The sequence below is a fragment of the Carica papaya genome, chromosome 6 (assembly GCF_054855325.1).
Source record: "Carica papaya isolate Zhongbai chromosome 6, ASM5485532v1, whole genome shotgun sequence".
NCBI lineage: Eukaryota > Viridiplantae > Streptophyta > Magnoliopsida > Brassicales > Caricaceae > Carica > Carica papaya.
In genome coordinates this window covers 23,778,123-23,787,146 of record NC_142314.1, presented here as the reverse complement: position 1 = coordinate 23,787,146, position 9,024 = coordinate 23,778,123, and the positions used below count along the sequence as shown (strand labels likewise).

At 36.9% G+C, this 9,024-nt stretch overlaps 1 long non-coding RNA gene across 1 annotated transcript; it reads right to left on the bottom strand.

Annotated features, from left to right (window-relative positions):
• Positions 1-5,468: 5,468 nt before the first annotated feature.
• LOC148253431 (uncharacterized) lies at positions 5,469-6,479 on the bottom strand. Its single transcript, XR_015821744.1, has 2 exons — positions 5,899-6,479; positions 5,469-5,787 (listed from the first exon to the last, which is right to left on the bottom strand). It is a non-coding gene; the product is annotated as an uncharacterized LOC148253431 (long non-coding RNA).
• Positions 6,480-9,024: the final 2,545 nt, after the last annotated feature.

Here is a 9,024-nt window from a genome sequence, read left to right as displayed (position 1 = left end):
ACCTCATCTTTATACTTATCGATGGATAAGGGATCTTAAAATGTTTATTTACCCTGACTTCTCCCATATTCATTAAGGCAATGAAACTTACAAGGTTTAGGGTGTTTACTGCATGACAACCCTAACTTGTCAACTAGTAAAATGTTGGCAACATTGGCACAACTACCTCCATCTAGGATCAGACTACATACCTTACCATTTACATGACATATGGTGTGAAAGATATTTTCTCTTTGATGGTTATCCTCTTCGTTGGATTGTATATTCAGTGCTCTTCGAACAACTAAGATCTCACCCTACATTAGGGTCACTATGTTATCTTCACAATCATCTAATGATGTTATATTATTATCATCACTTCTGTATTCACTAGTTCTTTATCTCTACATCATCTTTCAATAACATGACCTTTTTGTTGAGGCACTACGAAGTGATGTATCCAACTCTAAGGCACATAAAATACTTGATAGAACTTTGTTTTTTAGTAGAAGTAGATGGTTTAGGTTTACCTTTAGATTTAGTGGAGCTGGGCTTGTCCCGCTGTTATTCGAACTTCTTTTTCTCCTTTTTCCTAGATCATCTTGAACAAGTACACTGGCAATTTACTAACGCAGGAGGATATGAGAATGATCATTTTAACTCCCAAAACCTCAACCCAACAGATGCAACTTCAAAAACTTAACCGTCTAATTAACCCATCCCTCTAATTGAATCTATAATTCTAAAAAGAAATGCAAAAGCAAAAACTAAAAAAATAAAAACGAGGAAAAGAAAGACACCACGGACTTATCTAATAAGTCGATTCTAACTCCTTGGCTCAATTTAAGACTTCAGAAAGCTCTCTTATCTTCAAAAAACTTGAAGAGGAAAATTAGCATAAAGCTCATTTCAAGAAAAAGCTCAAAACTTATAATTTTATTAATTCTTAAGTTATGTGTACAAAGTTTGAACTTAAACCTTTATATAGCCTTTTATTTTCTATTTAGAATAGGATTTATGATTCCTATCCAAACTCTACGATAAAATATTAAAATTCTAATCCTAGACTTAAATCAAATACATAAAATAATCTAATAAAATATTATAGCATTATTTACTCCGCAAGGACTGTGAACAATGCATAACACATCGCATCTGCGCACCTGACAAGCAGCCTGCACACACAATAGGCAGCCTGCACACGCAATAGGCAGCCTACTCGTGGGATAGGCAGCCTGCACGCGTGGTAGGCAGTCTGCTCGCGTGGTAGGCAGCACGCACGCGTGGTAGGCAGCCTGCATGCGTGATAGGCAGCTTGCACACGCACAGTGTGCAACATGGCCACCTGCACACGCGTACAACTGCGTGCTATCACTGACGAGACAACTTTGTCCTGTCGGTCAAATGGTCACTCTTGACTTTTTTTTTCTTCTTTTGGCCATGCTTGGTGGGCCCCAAATCAACCCTTTCACTCTATTTCACTTATTTCCACCAAGTGGCGCAAATCCGGCCTTCCCTTTTTGTTTATTTAAACCTCTTCTTTTCCATTTCCTCACCATTTTTCCTTCTTCATTTTCCAATCTTAGAGAGAGAAAGAGAGACTTTTAGAGAGAGATAAAGAGGAGAAACCTTTTAAGAAAAATAAAGAGCAAGGGAAAGAAATGTTTGGAAGTTTCACAAACTCATTCAGTGGATTTCTAGAAGTCCTTCATTCGCTATCAGAAGGTCAACTCAACCCGATTAAAATAAGGGATTCTTTAGTATTTATTTCTATGCTTTTAACTGCTCTTGTTAAATAAAGAAAGTAACGATAACGTAAGATAGTTATGAATGCTTGCTTTGTGATATATTTTATTTGTGTTGATTGATAAATTATTCGATGATTTTATACTTTGTTTGAACGAATGACAAAAATATAAATTTTTATGTGTATTAATCCTTTGCCTTACCCTTAATAAGAGCAAAGAGGGGGATTTTAAGGATACTCGGCTGCGAGAAATATCCTGATGGTCAATACCAAAAATAATGGATTTTTGGCCAAATGAGTTAGACTCCTACCGGGTTCCGAACTTGAGGCATGATGCATGAGGGTTTATTACATGATTAAGATGCATGAAACCTTGCCTAGAGTAATGTTTTGCATGGTTGAACTGTTGATTTGATACTTAATGTCTCTAAAGTGTTTGATATTGTTTTGCCATGGAAATATTGAGAAAACATGAAAGTTAGAAGTTTGCATGCGGGTTTGGCCCTTCACCTTATCTAGGTAATGGTGAAGAGAGTTATTCTAGTATACCTTGGTTCAAGAGAATGACCTAAAGGTTAAGTATGAGTAAGATGCGCTTTTGGGCCGAATATGTGAAATGAGCATTTGGGCCAGATATGAGCTATCAGCTAGATGGGTTATGGAACCCTTGTCGAGCTTAATACCGTTGCATCAAACATATAGTATGCATGTGAAAGGAATATGAAATTGTTGTGAGCATGAAATAAACAAGTGAAAAGAATAGAAACATCCATTCGACCGTTATCTTTGAAGAATTTCTTTTTCTCCCTCCTCTGAATAAGTGTTGGTGAACCACTCCCTATGATGATCAGCATTCCCTCTAACGAAAGAGAATATGTGACATCCCAAATACCAGGTGGTAGAAGGGAGCTAGATAATGGAAACATACATAAGTGTAAATCAACTAATATATAACATTGAAGCGGAAAAATATAAATTCTTTACACAAAATCAATATTTACCTTATACTTGAGGCTAATGATTGGCTAACCAAAATATAGATCAACAAAATAGAATCACTTAAAATATATACAAGAATCATTAGAGCGTAGGTTTTACAAAAAAAAAAAAAACTCGTAACTACTCTATAGATCTAGAAAGGGATCCAAATAAGCTTCAAGGGGCAACAAGTCGATCATGCCGTCACTTCCATCATCTGAGGGTGCAGGAATTTAGGATGATTTCTATGTAAATTCATTAAAGAAAATAATATTGGAACTATGCTACTAAGGTTTCCAAAGTGATTAACCTTTGAAAGAAAACATGAATTTTGTAATAATGTTGACTTACCTCGCAAGATTTCCCGGATGAACAAATTAGGTATTTAAGAAAATCATTTTTAGCCCGAAAGAAATAGTTGAGCAAAATATCGCAGCAAAGACAGAAGTGACATGGAGCATTTTATGAACGAAAAAACTATAGCATCTAATTAACCAAGATAAATATAAATATCATCATTTTAACCATAAACGAAATCATTTTTATTAAGTCTTTTATTGACCTTTGTACGAAATTATTTTCACAGATATCTACTGAGGGCAGAGGGATTCTCGGCTACTACTGTGAATGATCTAATATTTTATCATTCATTATTTCTCATTGGGCTGATTTATTTTCCATTTTGGGATAGTTCCATAACTTTCTGAGGTACAGTTCTATAACTTTCTCGGGTACAGTTCCAAAACTTTCTGAGGTATGATCCTATGACCACATTATTTCGCGAGTCCACTCTCGTTAGAAGGAAACTTGATTATTCACAGGAGTTGTTCACTAACATTTATTCAAAAAATGAAGAGATAAAAATCCCTCAGAGATAACAGTCTAACGTATTTTTCCTTCTTTCTCTTTCTTTCATTTCTCTTTCATGATTCTCTCATTTTAGACCTACAACTTATTGAGAATAAATTTCATATCTAGATTCCAGTGGGACACATCACATGCTCAGCCAAACGGCCCATTATCATCAGACTTGACCATCAGGACATTCCTTGAAAACAAAGTTTTTTAGAACAACCTTTCAAAAGCAAAGAAAACTTCTTAAATAAATCATCAAACTAGCATGCATCGAGATGGATCACAAAACAAGCAATGTAATTCATTTTAATAATTTTCATAAAGTAGAATTTCTAGAAAAGTACTTAGAAACATAAATAGAAATGTTAAGAGATCCTTATCAAAATTAAGTTGATCTAATCCTTTAGAAGCGAAGAAAACTTCTAAAAATCCTTTAAGTAAATCTTGAAATTCTTCTATCTTTCTCCCTCTCTCTCTCTAAAACTCTCTACCTTTACTGAAATTTCAAGAATGGAAGTGGTGAAAAATGGAGGGAGGCTTTTTTTAAAGGAAAATCGTCGGTCGAATATGTGCCACGTGGCAGTGATCTGAACGATCCAATAAAAAGCATGGTCATAGGCCCCACGCAGTATATTCGTGGGCCCCACGTAGTATGGCTGCCTAACATGACAGGCGATCACATCGGTTGGCAGCATGCGTGTTGCCAACTATGCGCCTCTCTGTGAGTTGTGCACGCATTGTTGCACCCAGTGCGCAGCGCACACTTGTTCGCATGTGGGCTGCATTTTCGCAAGCGCGAGTGATGGGAATTTTCCCCGCTTCTCGTATCATCGTGTCCCTTTTTTCTTCTGAATTTCCTTCATAATTTAAATTCTTAAAAATATTTATAAAAAACAAAATTATTTAATAATTACCGAATATTCTAAACTGTTAGTTGGATTAAATAGTAAATTTATTTCTTTCACTTAGTCACAAAAGTTCGGAGTGTTACAAGATACAATTTAGGTGAATGTAGGGTCCCTATAGTGAATGGATCACCATAGTTAGAGTCTAGAAGGGGAAATGATAAGGGTTCGGGAATGGGTTGGTGATTCGCAACAGTAATTGGGGATCCCTTCTACCCTCAGTGGATACATGTTGTAATGGCGTCGTGCGAAGTTCAGTAAAAGACAAATAAAATTTAAGTATGGTTTAGAGCATCATCTTTGATCTGTATGATGGTAATTCCTATTTTTGGTGCATCGTTTATACTTTCTAATATTCCTTTTATCATTACTTTGCTCAACTTCTCTGTTTACCCAGCATGCTATCCATTTTAGTAAACTTGATAAAACGTATCTACTTTAAGATGATATTTTTATCATGGTTAAATATCTATTTATCTGGTATTTATAAAGACAATAGTTTTCATATAATTTAATGGCTTCATCCCATTGCGAACTCTAAGGTAAGAAGTATAAAGGATTTATTCAAAAATTTTACTCTTTAAACCTTAATTGTATGATTTTAAATACTATTTTTCTTACTGAATTTATATGGAACTCACCCCTAAATCCGTGCACCTCCAGGTGTTGATAAAGTTAACGGTTCGCTCTCTTAGTCACCTCTTAGAGTCCAACTAGACCTAGTTCCAGACTCTTGATAATACTCTAATATTCGAGTTCAATAATTACTCCGCACTCTGATGAGACTTCCTGTAAGGATCCTACCTTGTATTAAACTGTCATCTTATGACATCATTGTAGGGAACCAAGCTCAGAAAGTTGTAAGATTTCCTAATTCCGCTTCAATGTAAAAATTGCAAAAAAAAAAATTTATTTTGCACTCAGTAATATACTTGAGTACTTGGCCTTTTTTATCCATTAGGTATTTGGGATGACACATCGAGGGCCTATCCTGCACACACGGCTTACTATTCAAAATAATTCCTTTCATGTTCCATTATTCAAATTAAGCATGCAAATCATATTCATACATGATTCAAAAATAAAACACTCAAAATCCGTCCAACATTATGCGAAGTACAATCCTTAAAACAAAACTCAATTCATGTTTACAACAAAATTAAACAATAATGGAGCTCATTATCTGTAAATGTTTTCAAGTCTAAAAAACATAATAGGAGAGTATGTGAAAATCCTAAAACCCTCACCTAAACTCCCAAGCTTTTAGTTTCCTAAAATAAAGTTGCTTACGAATTTGAAAGAGAAGGAAGATTGCTCGGCAACCTGTAGATTTTAGAAGGAATTTTGGAGATTAAGGAAAGGAAGAGCCTAAAAATGAGCGCTTAGAAATCTTAGTGAAGAAATGAAACCAAGAAAAGAAGAAAAAAAGCTTACCGTGCAAATGGGAAAGTTTCTCAGTCTCCTTTGGTTCCATCTCTCTCTAGCTCTGTCTCTCTCTAACTTTTTCTCTCTAACTGTTCTCTCTAGCTTCTCTCTCTCCTAGCCAAGTGAAGAAGAAAAATGGAAAATTGGAGAGGAGAGGAGAGTAGAGGAGAACGAGGCTTTAAATAGCCAGAAAAGAAGGCATGTATGTATGCCAGGTGGCAGCCAGTGACGGGCAGCACGGCGATGTGACGGTGGCAGGTTCGCAGCAGGTGGACAGGAAGTGCGAAGTCGCAGGACGACTGTTGTATGCGTAGGCGATGCGACAGTGCGCAAGCGACGCGACGTGAACAAGCAACGTGACATGCGTAGGCAACGCAACGTGCACATTCAGCACGCAGGCGGGCACAATGTGATGTGCGTGCGATGCGCAAGCGCGTGTGAGGCGACATGAGCAGGTAACGCGTGCAATGTGGCGTGCACTGGCGCGCGCGTGGTGATGGGATGTGCCCCAGGCACATAATGAGACGTGAGCATCCATTGCGCAGGCATGTGCGATGTGACATGCACGCAGCTACACAGAAACGCCGGCACACGGGCTCGTGGGTGTTTCCCCACGGCCTTGCCCGCGAGTTCAATTTTTTTTTTTTATTTTTGATTTTAAAATTTCTAAACATATTTTTATCAAAAAAATGACTATTAAAATATGTCTATAATAATTTCAACATCAAATTTAAAAATAAATTTAAAATAAAACTGAACAAATTACAATATTAATTTTAAAAAGTTAAGGGGTATCACAACAATAATACTAAAACAATTCAAATAAATAGGTTCATTAAGAGGCTAAGCTCTGATATCACCTAATGCAGGAGGGTATGAGAATGATCGTTTTGACTCCTGGAACTTCAAATCAATGCATGTAATTTTAGAAACTTAACCATCTAATTAACTCTTCCCTTTGATTGAATTTACAATTCTAAAAAAGAATCGCAAACTAGGAAACAAAAATGAGAAAAAGAAAAACGCCACAAACTTACCTGATAAGTCGATCTCAACTCCTCAGCTCAATTAAGACTTTGGAAAGCCCTCCTAGCTCCGAAGAACTTGAAGAGCAAAACTAGTACAAAGCTAATTTAAAGAAAAGCTCAAAGCTTTAATTTTATTGAATTCTCAAAGTTGTTTTTTATAAATCTTGAACATAATCCTTTATATTGGCTTTTATTTTTTAATTCTAGTTGGAATAGGATTTAGAATTCCTATCCAAATTTTAATACTTAATTTATCTAGAAAATAAATACATAAATAATTAAATAATTAAATCTTATCTTATACTTAATTTAAATACATAAAATAATCTAATCCTAAATTGAATATGAACACAACAAAAATTAATTAAAATATTAAAAGTCCTCTCCATGGCCGAATTCCCTATTCTTTTCGAGTTTGGACTTCTATATGGTTTTGGCTTCTAGCTCTTCTTTCTTCAATAGAATTTCTTGAATTATATGTGAATTAGACTTGCCGTAGGACATGGAATTTGGGGCTAGAAAGTGAGTTGCACAATCAACCTTGAAGTCCTCTTTTTGGCTGATTGTTGAAGGACCTTGGAATCCTTCTCCGGGTTGAATTCTTTCACTCTTTTCTTGAGTATTCTTCTCCAATTTATAATCTAAAACTTCTAACAGAGAATTCTCATTGATCATGTCTAATTCCTTTTTTTTTAATTCTTAATGAGTGTAAGAGAGGGGTCTCCTTATGGCCAATAAAATCCACCTCTATCTTCACTTGAAGTTTAACTAGAATTGGGATTTCTTTAAAGAGTCTTCTTCTTCCTTTTTCTTCCTGGAATCAAAATACATATAAAACTCGAAAATAATAAATTTCCTTCACCGCTTGAGGCTAAGTAGTTCCAAGAATGGTGGCGTGCGACTTTGGCTGGTGGTGGGAAGAATTGCACTTGGTCGGGCCTTTTTGGTCCTCTTGGGTGGCCACCAAGCTCCGATTGGGTCTTTCAAGATGGATCATGAGCTTAGGCCCTTCTTTCCTTCTTGTGTTGGGCTTTCTAAGCCTTTCTTGGGCTGATTCTTGGTGGGTCACTCCATAAGACTTTTGATTTTCTTTTTGGGCCCATTGAGTCGCTCTAGTGGATCCTCGTGGGCCTTATTTTGGACCATAAATGCAGGTTCGGCTTTAAGAATACCCAACCTAGTTGATTTCAAGCCCATATAGTCACAACCTTGGGTTTGTGAATGCATACCATGTGTCATCCCTACGGGTCACCTTATAGGCGAGTTCGCAGGTTTACGGGTATCTAACCCATAGGTTGGCCACACCTCGCAGGTTTCCCACTTGTTTTAGGACTCCTCTTCTAACTGGGAATCATAGTTATCTGATATCACATCATTGTGCATGTTTTGCTGCATGCAAGAACTGTCTTCCCACATATGTAGCTGTCCTGCATTCGTGCATGTGGCTCCGTTTTGGCCACGGGCTGCTTTGGTTAAAAGGCCTTGATGTTCACTCTCGTATTGGGCTGTTCAAGCCTGTTTTTGGGCTGGCTCTTAGTGGGCTGATCCATGGACCATTAGGTTCTCATCTTGGATCTTGTGGACCACTTTATTATATCCTTACGAGTCTATTCTTGGCCCATATGTATGGGTTGGGCTTTGGGAAGCCCAGCCCACTTGATCTCCCTTGGGCCTTAAGTTTTTTTTAAGCAAACTTGGTCCATTCCTTGGAATAGTCCTAATTAGGAAAGTGTTCAAGAATGGAGTATTTTCATGTTCAGGGCATTCCTACTTAGGAAACTGGAGTTTACTTTCCAGTTTGAGTCAATCCCATTTAAGAAACAAAAGGATGTTAGACTTGTTTGCCTGTTTGGGAGGGGACCTGCAGGACCTATGTGTGCACGTCTATTGTGCTGCAACGAATTCGTAGGTAATTATTCCGCAGGAGTCCAAATTTTTATGGGGTTCCTCCTCGATGTGGGATTGCATATTTTGAACTAATCTTGGGCTATCAGGATCATGTCATCCCCCCCTTCTTCAAAAAGATTTACCATTAAATTTTGCCCTTTATCAAAAGGAAAATGATTAGTGATACCAACATAAGACACACCATACTTGTCTGGCTTAT